An 18,375-nucleotide genomic window follows, 5' to 3' on the forward strand; every position below is an offset into this window, starting at 1 on the left:
GACACGTTGCTTCTCCTCTCCGTACGCCTGCTGTCCCCACCTGTAAAACAGGGGGTTTCCGCCCCTCCCAGGAGGGTGGCTCATGCCAGCCCAGTGCTATGGGGGTGTAGAGGGCTGGCCATGATCCTACTGGGCTCCTGCGCTTGTTTGTTTACCCAGCTTGCAAAAGCAAGAAACTCTGGCCGAAGAGCTTCCAGCCTCAGACTCATGGAAAGGGAAGCTGCGAGAGCCAACACGAGGGGCATGGGGGTGAGGCGTGGCAGTGTGGGCAGCAGAGGCTGTGGTGGGCCGGAGCATGGCGAATCTGTATTGATTCCCATCCAGGGCTGGTCGGGTCTATTGGGAGCCGGCCATCGCTTTCCCTTCTATGGAGTTTTCCCCGGAGCCGTGTGTTTCTCTTGGCCTTTCTCACTTGTTCTTTTTTTATCCTCTCTCCATGCTGGTTGTTTTTTTTGTTAGCCTGTGTATGTTTGTGTATTTTTTCCCTTTCCATTCACAGCTGCCTCTTCTCCTATCAGCCAGAGCTCAGCAGTTCCCACTGGGCCGGCTTGCCCCGTCCCCAGGTCAGCACTCAGCCGAGAGCCGATCTCCTCCCCAGGTTGTGTCGGGGTAGTCTGTTATCCAGCCCACTCCCTGGGCTCCATAGAGACAGTTAGCCGTGTCTGTGAAGTCCTGTCCCACTCGGCCTGGCCAAGTTTGCGTCCCATGTTGCTCCCAGGCGAGCTAAATGTGAATAATCAAGGCACAGCCTCGTGAACCCGCCTTGTGATTCAGGGTTTCCCAGGCTGCATACTGCTCCCACGACCCCATGTGAAACCCCACCGCCAGCCCCCGAGCCATCGGAGCTGCATCTCTGCACATCGTGGCTAGTCGGTCACCCAAAGCAGTGCAAGGGCTCGGACAGATGGGCTGGCTCCGGTGGACTGGGAACAGGATAGGGAGTCTTTCACCAGTTCAGAGCCGTCACTGTCTCACGGCCATTCAGTAGCATGGGCAGAGTGATCGGATGGGTCCTAGTCCGGTCCTTGTTGGGCAGTATTCTGCTGCATTTTGTTGCCGGGAGGCTGAAGACTGAACAAGCAGCAGAGACAGGTCAGGGCAGGGGCATGTTCCTCAAGGGGTGCTACGGGGAAGGTTGCCCGGCTGTGCCCTCTGCGATATCCCACCTTCCCCCAGCACTGAATGCTGCTGCAGTGCCCTGGACGCCTCTCCAGAACCCCCAATACAGGCTCTCCAGGCCTGCAGCTGGAAGGACCCCTACCCTTGTGTGGCTTGTTGCCATTGCATGTACATTCAGAGAGTTAGCAGGGCCCGGGCAGATTTAAAGGGCTGACGCTGGAATGGGGGTGGGGGGGGGGGTGAGTTCCACCCCTTGCAGTAGGGGTGGAACTAGTTGATTCAAGGGAGTGGGAGTCAGGACGCCTATCTTCTCCTGACTCGGCATGTGGGGCAAATTGCCTCTCCTCTCTGCGCCTCCCTCTGAGCAAGGGGGCACAGCAATCCCGCCGCCCCCCCCCCCCCCCCCCGACCCCCTGGGCGGCGCCCTGCGGAGCAGTAAGGACAGAGATCTGACAAGTAGCATGAAAGGACCAGCAGCTGCTTCGTAGCAGCAACAGGAGCGCTTTGGAAACCTCCGCTCCCACATCTGGCCAGAGGCCCCCAGCGCGCCCTGCTCTCCCGGGCCTGGAACTGTTGGGGGGTTGGGTTTTTTAAATGACCCAGGTGAGGAGGCCCAGCTAGGGTGCGGGGGCAGGGCCGGCGCCCATCCATCAGCGCTCTGGTTAATGAATATTTTTTTTGTGGGCGAGCCTGGCCACGGTGAAGTGTTTTACGACTCCTGTAAGTGCAAGGCTGGCTCCAAGCATGGAGCTGGCCCCCCTGCCAGCCCACCGCAGCCCCGCCGATGGGGGTTGGGCTCTGCAGGAGGAGGGGAGGGGGGGTACCTTTTCCTCCTGAAGTGTAAAAGGCCGATCTTTGTTCGTGTGCAGTGCTGGCTCCAGGCCCGAAGTTCCAGAACCAGCTTGGAAGGCGCGGGAGCTAACCGCGCTCTTGCAATAGAAAGCTGTAAATCTGCAGGGCTCTCTTTGAAACCCTGCCAGGCAGCTGGGAGCAAAGGGTGCAAAGTGCTGGCTGGGTCTGAGGCTTGATAGCGCTGCTGCTGGTGGACAGCTGACAGGCCATTTCCTGGGGGTTAGCTGCCTCTTGGCCATGCTGGTCCCATGTGTTTTGTGCAGGATCCGTCTGGGAGGGGCTGGGAGCTCCCCCTGCTCCTGCCCTGCACCCTACAGCACCCAATGCTGGGAGAAGCTGGGACTGGGGCAGCTGGGGGCTCCCTGCAGGAGGCTGATACCCAAGTCACTAGGCACCAGCTGCCCTGCAGCGCCTCCTGGTGACCAGTCCCCTCTTATGCAGGCACTGAGCAGATTAACCCTGGGCACAGCATCCTGGGCTTCTCTGAGCTGGTGGCCACAGCCCTGTGAGACGTTCTCCCTTGGGGAAGGGGGGCATCCGATTGCAGGACTGGGGTAGAAACAAGGGGGCGGGAGGTGCTTAAGAGAGGCTGGGACAGCTGGGGGGGGGGGGGTCCTGTGCATGGTGCAGGGCGAGCGAGATTGGTACCTCGCTGTGCAGAGGGTCCAGGACATTCAGTGGTGGCTGACCTTATCTGTGCAGCTCTGAGGGGGAGGAGCCACCTCCCCTGGACCGTGCCCTTGGCTGATTGAGAGTCTCCCCTAGGGTCTGGTGGTGGCCTCCTTGGCCCGATACCTGCTAGCTTCTCTTGCCCTCTCTCTGCCGTGGGAGGGGATGGGCGTGGGGGTGGGTTCTGGGAAGTTACTGTTCCGTTGGGGGGGGGGGAGGTGTGGCTTGAATCCCAGGCCCCTTGGTGCAGGAGCCGTCCCCGCCCCCTTGTTCTCTGCCATGGGCCGGTAGAACCTGATGGGCATGGGTCCGCACTCTGGGGCTGCCGGGCACCAGGAGCCATGTTCCAGTTGAGCCAGTCCCCAGCCTGGTTCGTGGCCCCGCTGGCCGAGCCGTGATGGCTCCTGTCCCTCACTGCCCACGAAGCCTTTCTCTGGGGCTCCTTTCCTGGGCTCTCCCGCCGCTGATGGCAAACAGATGTGCATCTGGCCCTGCCCACAGGGCTCCAAGTCCTGCCTTTGCCCCTCCACTGAGCCTGAGGGGCCCTGCTCTGGCTATGCAGCGCCCACCCTTACCGGCCTCTTCCCCAGGGCTGGGGACCTTCCTCCTAAGAGGGACCCCAAGGTTGGCTCTGTGCGGGCTCCTGGCTGCCTTCGCCATGGGGAAGAGTGGTGGGGGGCCATGAGCCCCTGTTGTCCCCCGGCCCAGGCTGTGGCAGTGCAAGTCCCCCTCCCTCCCCCTGCCACTGGCAGACATGTCCAAGGCAGGGGAGTCTGGATCTCCAGTCCCCAGCCACCTTCCATTGTGTGCCTGACTCTTCAAAGCAGGGAGAGCTTGGTTCAATGCAAACAAAGCCAGCTGTGCCTGCTTGTCCTCTCCCCTGCCGGCCCCTTCCAGGCAGATGCCCATTAGCCCGTTCTCCACCACGACTACTCCAAATCCCTCTCCCCACTGAGTGTGGACCCCAAAAGCCAGGAGACACCAGGCTGGTCCAGTGGAGTGGCCCTGAGTGACAGTGGAGTCATGCCCAGCGCCTCTCCAGGCTGAGGTTGGGGGGAAGTGGGCGTTAGACCGACGATGGATCCTCTCTGGCTGCTGGGGGTTTGGAGCGGGGAGCTTCCCTTTCTGCTGTGAGAAAGGTCTCTCTGTTTCCTGGGCCGCCCCGGCCATGCCCTCTGCCCCGGCACAGAAAGTTCTCTGGGCTCCTCGGCACTGTTCCCTCAATGCAATCATTGTATCCCGAGGCTCCCCCTCCAGTGTTCAGGGCCTGGCCCCTCCTCCTCCTCCTCCCCACAGCCCAGGCCTAGAGTCTGCCCCACACAAAGCCCTGGGCCACGCCCCCTCCACGACAGAAGGGATCAAAGCTGTGAGTCAGACGGGACCCTGAACAGTAGGTAGGGGGTGGGGTTGTCACCCTGAGCCAGGGAGCTGCTGAGAGAAGAGGTGGGGAGATGGCAGGGTACACCCAGAGGTATCCCCTGAGCCTGCCCTCCCCGCCATAAAGACTCTCGGCTCAGCCCCTCGCTGTGGTGTTCAGCCTCTCTCTGGGGAGGATCCAGGGCAGTGGGCACTCCGACGTGCCGGCAGTGGGGCGCGGCACGTGTGCCAAGGCTCTAACAAAAGGAACGTTCTTTGCCTCGTGGCGGGTGGCAGATTCCGGGCATTCTTGGGCTCTGAGCTCATGGCACTGGCTGGACTTGTCATCCGTGCCGGAGCTTGAGGGGGCGGGGGGGGGGGCAGGGGGCAGCTGGCTCTCTCTCAGCCTCTGGCCAGCAGCACCAGCTGGGTCTGCTCCTTCCCGCTTCCCCCAGCGTCCCTTCTTTGTGTGTTAGGTGGCGGTGCCTGGCACGGTGGCAGAGCTTATAGCCCATCTCTGCCCAGGAGATCTGGATCCAGGCTTGGGCCCACCTCTCCCCACTGGGGTTTTGCAGCAGGCTGCCCTGACATGGATGGAATCTCCTCAGGCTGCCGCCCCAGCCGGCTGCTCTCTCAAAGGTGCAGGATCTGTGCCTTGATGCGCTCATCACCCGGGGTCCCCTGCCGGGCTCAGGGAGCGGCGTGACCATGGGCGGCAGGTAAATGGGCTGTCCCTTTGCAGAGAGCAGCTCCATCCGGTCCATTAGCCCCCCCCCCCCACACACACACACATCCCAGCTCTGTGGCATGGTCAGTCTCTTAGGCTTCCTCTGCAGCTCGTTAATGATTCCCTTCGTTCACTAACCTCAGCTCATTACCTGCCCTCACTGCTTAATGTGCACTCAGCATGCATGGCCCCTTCCTATTCCAGATCGGTGTATTTCCATGCCTGGGGTGCTTCCCCATCCCCCCAGATCGGGGAAGGGAAGATGGGGAGCCCCAGGAACATTGTCGTCTGCCCTGGATTTCCCTTGTCCTGGTCTTGCTCCCTGTCCCCCCACCACACAGTCTCCTGGGCTGCTCTGAAGCTCACTTTGCTAGCTTTGCCCACAGCCCTGGGGTCCCATTCAATCCCTATCCTTAGCACCACAGGTCTCCCAAGGCCTCTGTGCTCGGGGGGCTACCTGGGCCCCTTCTCCAAACTGTGGGGACAGGGGATCTGCAGGGAGTTGCACCTGCCCACCCCTGGGTTTGGGTTGCCTCAGGCTATACGGGAGAGGATATAGTTTCTCCTCTGGGCTGCTCATTCAATCCTGCCCTGGTCAGTGGCAAGCGAGTGGCTGGCTTCCCTCTGACGGCTGTTTGGCTGCTACGTATGTAACGAGTTTGGTGGGTCTCGACTCAGGTCCTAGTGGGCAGATGTAGACATGGCACAACCCAGCAGCGCGACTGGCCTCTGGGCACAAGAGGCCAAGGCTGGAATGGGCCAGCGAGATGGACTAGTGCTCTCCCTGGGTGTTGTCTGGGTCAGCTGAGTTAATGCTCGGCTGGGGGAGTGGGTCAGGAAAAGCCACCCAGTGTTAACTGGCGACGGGGGCAGCTGGTGCTTGGGGCTGAGAGCACAGAGCAGCCATGGAGTATTTGCTGAGCAAACTTCTCTGTTTGCCTGCCGGGGGGGAAGGGGGGTGCTCTGGTTTAGCAGCATGGGTGCCCCCAACCCAGCAATGGGCGGAGCCTGCAATGGCTCATCCCGGCTCCATGGGGGATGGGGGGGGGTCCCTAAGAACCAGGCAGGATCGCTCCCCGTTCGCCACCGCTGGGCTGTCTCAAGTGACAGAGCCTCCCCCCCCCCTTCCCTTGGGAGCAGGAGAGCTCTTGCTCTTGGGATTACTCCCAGGGCTCCTGTTCCTTCCTGCAGTCCCTCTCCCGTGTGGCATGCTCGCCCTGTGGCTGGCTGCCTCCCCTGCCTTCCTGGGCCGAATCCAGCCCTGCTGGCAGGCCCATTGAGTTCTCTGTCTGCGCCCTGGAATGGCTGGGCTGGGGGTCAGTGCCAGGGCCCCTCATGCTGGGCCGAGCCCCCTTGTTTACATGCGGGGTTTGTTTACCGTCCCCGGGCCCGTCAGTTCGGGAAGCATCTCTGTTCCCCAGCTCCTGCCAGCGCCAGGTCGATAAGCCATTACATTTTCTCCAGAGCTCTGGAGCCCGGCCAGCCGCTCCATTACTGCTATGAGGCTGGGAACACATGTGCCGAGGAACCCAGCCCCCGCCCCACCACCTTGCCAGCATCCCCCGTTCTCTGGTGTCATCCATCAAGGTGCTGGGCCTTGGTCAGGCTGCTTTCACAGCAGTGCCAAGCGGCCTGAACCATCAGGATTGGCCCCGTTTTGCAGATGACGATCTGAGGAACACAGAGATTCGGACTTGCCAAGGTCACCCAGGGCTGGTCCTGGCAAAGGCAGGGCCCAGGGCAGGAGGTACTGGGGCCGCTCCCCCCATCCCCATCGGCTGCTCAGTCGTATTAATTTAGATGGATTAAATGTGCTAAAGCTGCTAATGTAACGCAGTCACTGTCCAGTGGTAGACGAGGTTCGGGGTTTAGTATCCAGAGATCTCAGTGCCATGGCAAAGCCCCCATTAAAAACCCGTCCAACCTCTGATTAAAGATAAAGAAAAGAAGGAAAAACGGTGGCAGCCTTTGAAATATAGGGTAGTGAGTGAGGTTTCATTGCAACAATGGCCCTGGCTTTCTTCCCCTCGAGTTGGAGAGTGTTTAGAAGGAACCACACAGTCCCTTGGCTGGTGCCAAAGGCGGCGATCGCTGGCCTTTGGCGGGAAGGAGAAGCTGGGCTGGAGCTGTCGTCCTTGCTGCTGCTGTTAAAGTCTGACCCTGTTTAGTCTCAGGTGGAGCTTGATGGGGAAGCTTGTACCAGCAACCTCCATCTGTTGTCTTTTCCCCCACAAGTCTCTTCCTTTAAGGCCCCGCAAAGGCAGTGATAGGTGAAATAGCCCATCCCCTCATTACCTGGCCATCACTTACGCCTGATATGGGACACACCAATTTTCGGCTGTTAATTTCCAGTTTCACACCCTCTGTTTTCACCAAGCCTGATTTCCAGGAAGAGAAAGACCCACTCGGGGGCTTTGAAACTCCAGCCTGACTGGATGGGGTGCGGGAGGGACTGGCCAGTCTGGGGGGCTAGGGAGGGAGAGCAGGGCAAGGCCTTGCAGCCAACCTGGGCACAAAGCCACATGCTGGGCAACAGGCCCAGTTGCCTCGCAGGTTTTTAGTACATTAGAACATGAGAACGGCCAGACTGGGTCATCCCAGTGGTCCGTCTAGCCCAGGATCCTGTCTGCCAACAGTGGCCAAAGCCAGGTGCTTCAGAGGGAATGAATAGAACTGGGCGATTATCGAGTGATCCATCCCCTGTCGTCCACTCCCAGCTTCTGGCAGTCAGAGCCTTAGGGACACCCAGAGCATGGGGTTGTATGCCTGACCATCTTGGCTAATAGCCACTGATGGACCTATCTGCCATGAACTTATCTAGTTCTTTTTTGAACCCTGTTATACTTTTGCCTTCACAACATCCCTTGGCAATAAGTCCCACAGGCTAAGTGTGTGTTGTGTGAAGAAGAACGCCCTTTTGTTTGTTTTAAACCTGCTACCTATTAATTTCATTGGGTGATCCCTGCTTCTTGTGGTGTGGAGGAGGAAAGAATGCTTCCTTATTCACTTTCTCCACACCAGTCGTGATTTTATAGACCTCTGTCATATCCCTTCTTAGTTGTCTCTTTTCCATGCTGAACAATCCCAGTCTTTTTAATCTCTCCACATACGAAAGCTGTTCCATATCCTTAATCATTTTTGTTGCCCTTCTCTGTACCTTTTCCAATTCTAATATATCTTTTTTGAGATGGGGTGACCAGAACTGCATGCAGTATTCAAGGTGTGGGCGTACCATGGATTTATATGATATTTTCTGTTTTATTGTCTATCCCTTTCCTAATGGTTCCTAACATTTTGTTCTCTTTTTTGACTGCTGCTGCATATTGAGCAGATGTTTTCAGAGAACTATCCACAATGACTCCAAGATCTCTTTCTTGTGTGGTAACAGCTAACTTAGACTCCACCATTTTGTATGTGTAGTTGGGATTATGTTTTCCAATGTGCATTACTCTGCATTTATCACCATTGAATTTCATCTGCCATTTTCTTGCCCAGTCACCCGGTTTTGTGAGATTCCATTGTAACTCTTTGCAGTCCACTTTGGACTTTATCTTGAGTAATTTTGTGTTGTTTGCAAGTTTTGCCACCTCACTGTTTACCCCCTTTTCCAGCTCATTTATGAATACGTTGAACAGCACTGGTCCCGATACAGATCCCTGGGGGACATCACTATTTACCTCTCTCCATCCTGAAAACTGACCATTTATTCCTACCTTTTGTTTTCTGTCTTTTAACTAGTCACCGATCCATGAGAGAACCTTCCCTCTTATCCCATGACAGCTTACTTTGCTTAAGAGCCTTTGGTGAGGGACCTTGTCAAAAGCTTTCTGAAAATCCAAGTACACTATATCCATTGGATCACTCTTGTCCAGATGCTTGCTGACTCCCGCAAAGAATTCTAGTAGATTGGTGAGGCATGATTTCCCTTTCCAAAAGCCGTGTTGACTCTTCCCCAACAAATCATGTTCATCTATGTGTCTGGTAATTCTGTTCTTTACTACAGTTTCAACCAATTTGCCTAGTACTGAAGTTGGGCTTATCAGCCTGTAATTACTAGGATCACCTCTGGAGCCCTTTTTAAAAATAGGCATCACATTAGCTATCCTCCAGTCATATGGTACAGAGGCTGATTTCAGCGATAGGTTACATACCACAGTTAGTAGTTCTGCAATCTCATCTTTGAATTCCTTCAGAACTCTTGGGTGAATACCATCTGGTCCTGGGGACTTACTACTTTCGTGCCTAGCACCAGGCTCAGAGGGGGAGCACTGATGGGTATGAAGGGGCTGCATTCCCCCCTAATGCCAGGCTAGGTGCTGGAGACAGAGGGTGAAGCGGTTGTACTGCCCCCAGCAGCCCAGGGCCCTAGCGCCAGGCTGGTGTCTGACTAGGACAGCCCCCACACTTGTGCTGTCTGAGCAGGCTGTCCCCCTGGCCTGTGCCCTCTGCTGCTGACATAATGCCCCATTCATGCTTGGCCTTTCCCTGAGCTCCCTGGATCCCGTGGGCGGCAAGGGGCTGGTGACATCAGGATTCGGTCACCCCCCACTCCGGCCGCAGAGACCCAGTCATTGTGCCGCTTGCTTGAGTCACCAGGAGCTCCCCAACGCTGCTTCCTTCTCGCTGCTTTTCACCAGCGGGGAGGAGGTCAGGGGGCCTGGAACGGCTGTCACGCTGGGGCATTGCCCCCCCAAAGGGCCATACCAGGGTCTCTGTCGGGCTTTCCTCCCTCCCACAATCCGGCTGTGTTGTATAGGGCACCCTGGCGTGAGCTGTAACCCTATGGCACTGCATGGAACTGCGCTGGTGCCCCCTGCCCTGCGGAGAGGTGCCAGCGAAGGGGAGAGCAAGGCCTCAGCTGAGACTTGAAATCGGCCGGCAGCGCAGAGGCTGCTGGGGAGGAGAAGGCAGCTCTTGTGTGCGCAGTCCCGAGATTGCATGGGGAGGCGACTGGGAAGGGAGCAGAGCAGAGCGAGGAGTTTAAATACCAGAAGCAGAGCCGGTGCTGGGCATAAACCCACGACACAATTTCTTCGGGCCCTGAGCAGCTCAAGCAGCCGCTTATTTGCTTTTTTAGTATGTGTTGTGAGGGGCCCCAAATATTCCTGCCTAGGGCTCCCAGAGAACTAGCACTGCCTCTGAAAGGGCAGGTCGGTTTTGTAGGTGGCTCCTGAAATGACGGGGGGAAATACAGTGAAGTGGAACTGCTGCTCTTAGAACATAACATAAGAACAGCCACGCTGGGTCAGACCAATGGTCCATCTAGCCCAGAATCCTGTCTGGTGACAGTGGCCAATGCCAGGTGCTTCAGAGGGAATGAACAGAACAGGGCAGTTATTGAGTGATCCATCCCCAGTCGTCAGTCCCAGCTTCTAGAAGTCAGAGGCTTTGGGATACCCAAGCATGGGGTTACGTCCATGACCATCTTGGTTAATAGCCATTGATGGATTTACCCTCCAGGAGCTTATCTAATTTTTTTTTTTTTTTTTTTGAACCCCATTATAATTTTGGCCTTCACACATCCCCTGGCAATGAGTTCCACAGGTTGACTGTGCATTGCATGAAGAATCATAGCACTAGAAGGGACCTTGAGAGGTCATCTAGCCCAGTCCCCTGCACTCATGGCAGGACTAAGTATTATCTAGACCATCCCTGACAGGTGTTTGTCTAACATGCTCTTAAAAATCTCCAATGATTGAGATTACACAATCTCCCTGGGCAATTTATTCCAGTGCTTAGCCACCCTGACAGGAAGTTTTTCCTAATGTCCAACCTAAACTGCCCTTGCTGCAATTTAAGCCCATTGCTTCTTGTTCCATCCTCAGAGGTTAAGGAGAACCATTTTTCTCCCCCCTCCTTATAAAGCCTTTTATGTACTTGAAAACTGTTATCATTCCCCCCCCTGTGTTCTCTTCTCCAGACTAAACAAACCCAATTTTTTCAATCTTCCCTCATAGGCCATGTTTTCTAGACCTTTAATCATTTTTGTTGCTCTTCTCTGGACTGTCTCCAATTTGCCCACATCATTCCTGAAATGTGGTGCCCAGAACTGGACACAATACCACAGTTGAGGCCTAATCAGCACAGAGTAGAGTGGAAAAGTTACTTCTCATGTCTTGCTTACAATACTCCTGCTAATACATCCCAGAATGATGTTCACTTTTTCCCCCCAAGTGTTACACTGGTGACTCATATTTAGCTTGTGATCCACTATGACTCCCAGATCCCTTTCCGCAGTACTCCTTCCTAGGCAGTCATTTCCCATTTTGTATGTATGCAACTGAATGTTCCTTCCTAAGTGGAGTACTTTGCATTTGTCCTTATTGAATTACATCCTATTTCCTTCAGACCATTTCTCCAGTTTGTCCAGATCATTTTGAATTTTAATCCTATCTTCCACAGCACTTGCACCCCTCCCAGCTTGGTATCATCTGCAAACTGTAAGTGTTCTCTCTATGCCATTATCTAAATCATTGATGAAGATATTGAACAGAACCGGAGCCCAGAACTGATCCCTGTGGGACCCCACTTGTTATGCCCTTCCATCATGACTGTGGACCACTGATAACTACTCTCTGGGAACAATTTTCCAGCCAGTTATGCATCCACCTTATAGTAGCTCCATCTAGGCTGCATTTCCCTAGTTTGTTTATGAGAAGGTCATGCGAGACAGTATCAAAAGCTTTACTAAAGTCAAGATATACAACATCTGCTGCTTCCCCCATCCACAAGGCTTGTTACCCTGTCAAAGAAAGCTATCAGGTTGGTCTGACATGATTTGTTCTTGACAAATCCATTATGACTGTTACTTATCACCTCATTATCTTTTAGATGTTTGCAAATTGGTTGATTATTTGCTCCATTTCCAGGTGCTGAAGTTGAGAAATATTTACTTATGGGTGTTTTAAACCTGCTGCCTGTTAATTTCATTGGTGACCCCTGGTTCTTGTGTTATGTGAAGGAGTAAATAACCCTTCCCTATTCTCTTTCTCCACTCCAGTCATGATTTTACAGACCTCTATCATATCCCTCCGTTAGTCATCTTTTCCAAGCTCAACCATCCCAGTCTTTTTATTCTCTCCTTATCTGGAAGCTGTTCCATACCCCTAATCATTTTGTTGCCCTTTTCTGTGCCTTTGCCAGTTCTAGTGAATCTGTTTGGAGATGGGGTGACCAGAAATGCATGCAGTAGCCAAGCGTGGGCATTGTATCCCTGCTCTGCTACTAGCCCTTAATGCACCTATCCTCCAAGAGCAGCTGCTTCCTCTTTGTGACTTGGGCCCCCAGCCAGGTCACAGCGGTCCAGGGTAGCAAAGTCTTTCAGGGCCAGTCTCCACTGCCTGCTCGGTGAGACTTTCCCAGGGGCTGGCATGGGAACCCAGGCTTGCCTTCTACCCCAAGGGCCAGCTCCAGGACCCTCCAATCAACAACCAAGGTCTGAACTATTCTATCCCTGGCTGCTTTGTTACCTCTCTGGCTCCCCCGCAATTCTGGATTTTCCAGCCCAAACACCCTCCTGGCAAGGAGTCACTGCAGGCTAGTTTCCTCTGTGGCTCCAAACATCCCTTCCTTCCCTCAGCAAGTGACTGCAAGCTACTTCCCTATAGGCCCCAGCTGCGCTCAGCTCCTGGGCTTTATACAGGCCCCTCCTGTCTCTGTTCCTGTCCAGCTGAACCTCCTCCCTAATTAATCGCTGCTCCTCCAGATGCAGCCTGGGCAGTTAATTGGCCTAGCTAGCAACCTTAACCTCTTCAGGCCTTGTGTGGAGCAGACACCTCAAATCATCCCCACACCCTCAAGCCTATAAGCCTTGGGGGTGCGGCTGCCTCCTGCCTGGCATTTGCTTCACCGGGGCCGGCAGGGCATCCATCTCTTGTTCTGCTTCACCCGCCGGGGAGACCCACATTATCCTGGTCCTCCACAGCACCCCATAACTTTTCCCTTTGGTACTCCGGGTCCCAATCAGCTATTGGCAGGGCCTGCTCCGTGGCTACTCATTTCTCCGGTAGCACCTTCCCTTGCCCCACAGGATCCCGCAGCCCGCTTTCCCTCAGGGCCTGAGTTCCCACCACAGCTTGCTTCGCTTCAGTGGCAGTTCCTACGTCCCTCTGGGCCCTCTCCGTCCCAAGCGTTTTATCTTCCAACTCTACCACCCCATGCTGGGTGCAGGGTTGACCACCTGCCAGGTCCACGGTCATCCCTGCCCCGTCTACCCTGACAGTCTCCGGCATGTGCCAGTCCCCAGGCACCCCCCTCCCCATGCCTTCCCCTTTGCTACCCCTAAGAGGGCAGAGCCTTTTTATAGGGCCAACCTCAAGGTGCCCAAACCAGCCGCTTGTCCTTGCCTTGTCAATAGGTCGTGCTTCAGCCTTGTCTATTCCCATCCCAGTTCATAAATGGGCATCTCCTTCTTAGGGGCCCCCGCTGACCACAGGCAACACACGCCCGTCCCTTCCCTTCCCTGTTCTCCCCACACGTTGGACTCTTTGGGGTTTCTTGTCTCCCTGCCTTCTGAGTAAGGCTTCTCTCCCCTATACAGCCAGGGCCACTCTCTTTTTAGGCATGTCCTTCACCTGCAAACATAGCACTTCTCTGGCTTCCCGGCCCCTGTACCCTTTCCAATCTCCCCCTCTGTGCCCTCTGCTAATCTCTTTCCACGTGAGCTTAAATCAATACAGCTGCTGTTCAGCCAGCCGTGTGTCCAATAGGTGTGCAGGTACACCTGGGCCTCTCACGGTGTCTGCTAGTTCTCCAGCGCCTGCCTTTGTCAACCCCCTTCCACAGGGGCGGCGACTCTGGGTCCAGGCTGGGAGGATGCATACTGCAGCTCCATTGTCTCTTGCCACTGTCTCCTACCCACCCAGGGTGTGTGATCTCAGCTGATCTGCCTGAAACTTGCCCTCATGTCCCAGGCCTCTGGCTTGGCCCGGCGCTCTGACTCCAGCTCGGGGAGAAGAGGCGTTTCCAGGGAGCCAGGTGGCCTTTTGTCCAGCCCTGTTTGTTAAGCTCTCCTCTCTGGGGGCGGCTGGCAGAGCACACACAGCCCTGGACAGGTGGGATCTGGCTGCCAGCGTTATCGGGGATCGATCCTGCTAAGAAACAAGCAGTGCTGGGACGCTCAGGGTGCCTCCTGCTAGGCGTCTCCTGCTGTGCCAGTCCAGGGCGGGCGCTGGCACCGCCAGTCTGTAACGCTCCTGGGTCGTCTGCCCTTAGACACAACCTCCAATGCCACTTGGCTAAGCCATGGCCCCATATCTGGGCCAGATCCTCCACTGACAGCCCTGTGGGCGAAGTAGCTGCCAGGTGCGGGGGGGGGGGTCCCTTGCCCTGTTATATGGGATTTCCTTCAGTACTCAGGAGGGGCCTGGCCCCATTTCCAGGAGCCCCAGGTGCAAGTTTTCCCTGGGGCTCTTCTTACTGACCCCCTCCCCAGCTGGGAAGAGAGTGAGACAGGCTTAGATGGCTCTGGGGGGCAGAGAGGAGGCTGGTCTGAGAGCTCTATCCAGTTTCCCGTCCCGTTCCACAGATCAGGATTAAGCCCAGCGGGAGATGGGGGCAGGGAGAGACCTGCAGGGGGATTATCTGTGGCTCCCCCACCCCCACGCTCTCCCGTCCCAGTGCTCTAGGGGAGCACGGGGCGATGACACCCCTGCCCTGGACCAGAGCATTAGGCTTCTGTGGTTTGACACTGGCGATGTGGTGCGGGACACAAGGGCCTGGCACGGGAGGTGCCAAAGGCAGGGGGCATGGCCCCGGGCAGGAGACTCGGGTTTGCTCTTAGCAAGTTTCGCTCCAAGCAGGTGCGATTTCAAAGACCTTGTGCTCGCTCTCCAATTAGGAGCCATGGGGGGTGGCCCCCTCTATGTCCCCTCCACTGCGACCCTCCATCCCCTGCTATATCCTGGCCTGGCCCCTGGCGGCGTCCCTTGCTCTGTGATCCCAGCACCCAGGCTGTAGCCCCCCGGGTGTGTCACTTGGGGACCTCTGGCCCTAAGATGCGCCTCTGGGACTCTTCATAAGCGGCCACCCCCCCCACGCACACACCCTGGCTGCGTTCCCTCGGCTCTCCCCCAGGCCTGCGACCCCCACCTCCCCCTTGCTCTGTCCCAACCCCCCCATAAGAACTCCCGGGACTGTGACCAGTGCACCCTGGAACCCCTGCGTTCAGCGCAGCCGCCCTGCCTCGCTCCCCCTCTGGAAACGTGAGTGGCTGGGATGGGACAAAGGTCCCTTGTGTTGGGGCCAGTGCAGGACAAGGCGCTTCCTATCTCGAGCTGCGTGGCTAGATTTTGAAACCACTTCCTGTGCGAGGCGCGTGGCCAGTGCCGGAGCTGCAGAGCCCCTCCTGCCCTGGCGCGGGGGTGTGTGTGTGTTACAGAGGGTGCTCTCACCTCTTGCTTTAACTGCCCCTTGACCACTCCCCTGCTCAGCCCCACAGCCTGCTCCCAGCTGGGATCCCACGTGGTGCCGGCCCCTCCCAGCTGGGATCCAGCCCGTTGCTGATGCGGGGCTGTGCAATCTCACGGAGGGTATTGCTGGCATTTGGGGTCCCCTCGACAAAGACCATGGGTCACCCCCTGCAGCAGGGCTCAGGATGACACCCTCCCTCCCCCACGCCAGGGGAAAGCAGACTGGCCCATAGCGGTGAATCGCTGAGTAGCTCCTGCCCGCAGCCCTCTCGTCTCTGCTCCCGGGCAGAGGCTCTGAACTGGGGGGGGGTTGGAGGCGGGGTGTGACCTGTGGACAACCTCTCTGGGGCCACGCCTGCCCCGTCTCTCGCCTGTGGGGGGCTGAATCCTCGTGGCCACCTCCCTGCCAGACACCCAGTTTTGAGAGACGTGCCTCGGTCGGTCCTGGGAAGCTGAGCAAGCTGGCGACCTGGGCACCGTGCTGTGGGGGAGGCTCGGAGCTGCGCCCCCCCGTGTCGGGAGCTGCTGTTGGCGTGAGTCATGTGCCAGGCTCTGCAGCAGCATCGCTGGCTCATCCCAGTTGCGTAGGCTGTCATCATCCATCACTGGCTGTGAGCACCAGCTTGGCCCTGCTGGGGAGACTCCCACTTGCAGCCCCAGTCGCTGCCTGGGAGGGGCAGCTGGGCTTAGACTGGGCCCACTGGTGCCACAGGGCTTCCCCCCAGCGTGGGTGAGCTGGTGGCTGCATCATGGGCAGCTGAAGCCTCAGAAATCTGTCCGGAGCCCCCCATAGACATTCTGAGGACCCGGTCGTTTGGAGGTACAGGGGGCTCCATCTCTGCTCCCCACGGTCGCTGTCCTCACTCAGATCAGGTGTCCTTCATGACCCTTTTCACTGTGGAGTGACCCCCCCCCTCTGGGCCCCCTGGCTGTGGGGGGCAGGTGGGCTGATTCCGGGTGCTGTGCCCGCCCTCCCCAAGCGTCTTCCCTGCCAGCATTAGTGGGATTTGCTGTCTGACCCCCTCGCCCCCCAGGGGAGCCCTCTCATCTCTTGTTAATTGCAGGGCTTGGCGCTGTGCAGGTTCTCCCTGCCCTACAAAGGCCGGGGCAAGGAGAGGAGGCTCTGTTTGCTGGGCAGATTAATTAGACCAGCTGGGGTCCTGCAGGCAGCAGATGGCACAGATCACAGCTCCTTCCCCGGCAGATCAGAATCAGCGCTGGGGAAGGCTGAGGCAGGATTGGCTGTAGGCATCCACCGGTCCCTTGGGCTGTCTCTGGTCCTCACCCCGACCCCCAGCATGACACCCCCTCCCTTCCATCCTCTACCTCTGCCCCACCTAGCCCATTGCTCTGCGCCCAGGGGAAGCGGGTAGAATTTCCTTGGTAGTGCAGCTGGGAACCAGGACCCCTGGGTGCTGGATGTGAGGCAGGGAGGGGGCATGGGCTCACAATTGGAGGTGGAGGAGCCACGACGCCTGGGTTCTCTTCCCCATTCCAGAAGGCTGAGATCCAGGGGCTAGTACAGGAGATGGGGAATCAGGACTCCTGGGTTTTACTCTCGGCCCTGCCAGTGATCACCCACATGTCTGTGGGTGAGTCCCTTCCCGCACTGTGTGCCTCAGTGTCCCCATAGGAGGGCAGGGTTAATGGTCCATGCTCCCAGGGCCGAGGGGAGAACAGGGGGTTCCAGCCCTGCTTGCATGAGGGGTGGATTGGTGATTCCTCTGCCGGTTGCTCCACGAGCAGCCAGGGCCACGGCGGCTCAGACGCAACCGCGCTACCCCCTCCACCGTGTGTGGGATGCAGCAGCCTCCCTCCACCATGGCCCGAGCTGGGCGGGTCACGACCCCCCTCTGTTGTGGCAGGCGCTGTCTCGTGCCATCTCAGCCCCCTGAGCTGACGGGTGCCGTCTCAGCCGGGAGCCCCCTCTTCTCTGGCCGGAGCCCGGGCCCCCTCGCTCCCCAGGCATGAGGCAGTGGTGGCTCCTGAGCGATCCTCCACCTGCCGGGGCCGGATGAAGCTGCGGATGTGACCAGGAGGCAGGGATTTCCCCCCGGGGTGTGTGTGTCATGATCCCGGATGCCCTGCATGCCCCCCCATCCCCACCTCCGCCAGCACTGCCAGCCAGGCCACCTCAGACCCAGCAGATGTCCTAACAAAGGGGCTGCAGCCTCCGACGTCGTGCTCAGCCGAGCACAACATCCTGCACCAGAAGTGAAGTCAGCCGAGAACATTGGGGGAGACCGGAGGGGGGGGGAGCAAGGCAGTCAGGAGGCAGCCTCTCCCCCCCCCAATAACTGTCCCCTTTGTGCTGCTAATTGCCTAATCCCCACCCGTTCCGCTCTAATCGGCATCTGGAAAGTGACTTACTGGGCTCAGCTGCCTTCCCCACGCTGGGGGGTTGGGGGAGAGCAGAGCGGGAGCTGCTTACACCAAGCGTCTCCCGCCTGTGGGAAGGGTGCCGGGGTGGGGGGTGGAGGCAGCTGCAGGGGGCAGAGCAGGCAGCGTCCTCGGCCCTGGCCGAGGGAGTATCATGGAGGGCCGGAGCTCAGATTCTAGGCCCCGCTGGCTGGGGAGACAATGGAGCAACCAGTGCTGTGGCTGCCTGTGCCATTAGGAAAGCGACGTTCCAGATTTGTCCCACCTGCCCCCAGACAGCTGTGCTCCCCCCCCCCCAGCCTCAGCTGGGTCCCTAGTGGGGAAAGGCCTGTGCTCCATCCCACTCCCCCAGCAGCCAGGCCCCGCAGCCTGGGCTGGATCGGAGCCAGCGCCCCTTAGAGGGGAAGGAAGCAGGGTGTTCCCCAAGCTGTGTGATGAGTTTACTGGCCTCGGCTGCTATTGTCTTGGCCACAAAGGTGTTCAGCTGCACGTGGACAGGCAAGGCTGAGCCAGCCCAGCAGGGGTTAACAAGCTCTCGCTGGGCAAGCAGTGATCCCACCCCCACCCCGCACATACCCGCTTGGGCTGGGCTGGGTCTGGGGTGAAAAGTGGGACTGGGAGGGGGCTGCACATGGCAGGGTAGCTGGACAGTAGCAGTGACTGCTGCCTAATGGGAACCATCTGGGGCAGTGTGTGGAGAGGAACCAGGAGCAGAGCAGGTGGAGCAGCTGGGAGTGGGGAGGATGGGGCTGAGCAGGCTGGGGGAGGTGCCTGGGAGGTGTGGGGCTGTGCTGGCTTGCAGGCATGGGGGCGGCTGTGCTGGTTTGGGGGGAAACAGGGCTGGTAAGGTCTGTACAGTGCTTG

This window comes from Terrapene carolina, unplaced genomic scaffold (assembly GCF_002925995.2).
Source record: "Terrapene carolina triunguis isolate 2854851 unplaced genomic scaffold, T_m_triunguis-2.0 Scaffold374, whole genome shotgun sequence".
Lineage (NCBI taxonomy): Eukaryota > Metazoa > Chordata > Testudines > Emydidae > Terrapene > Terrapene triunguis.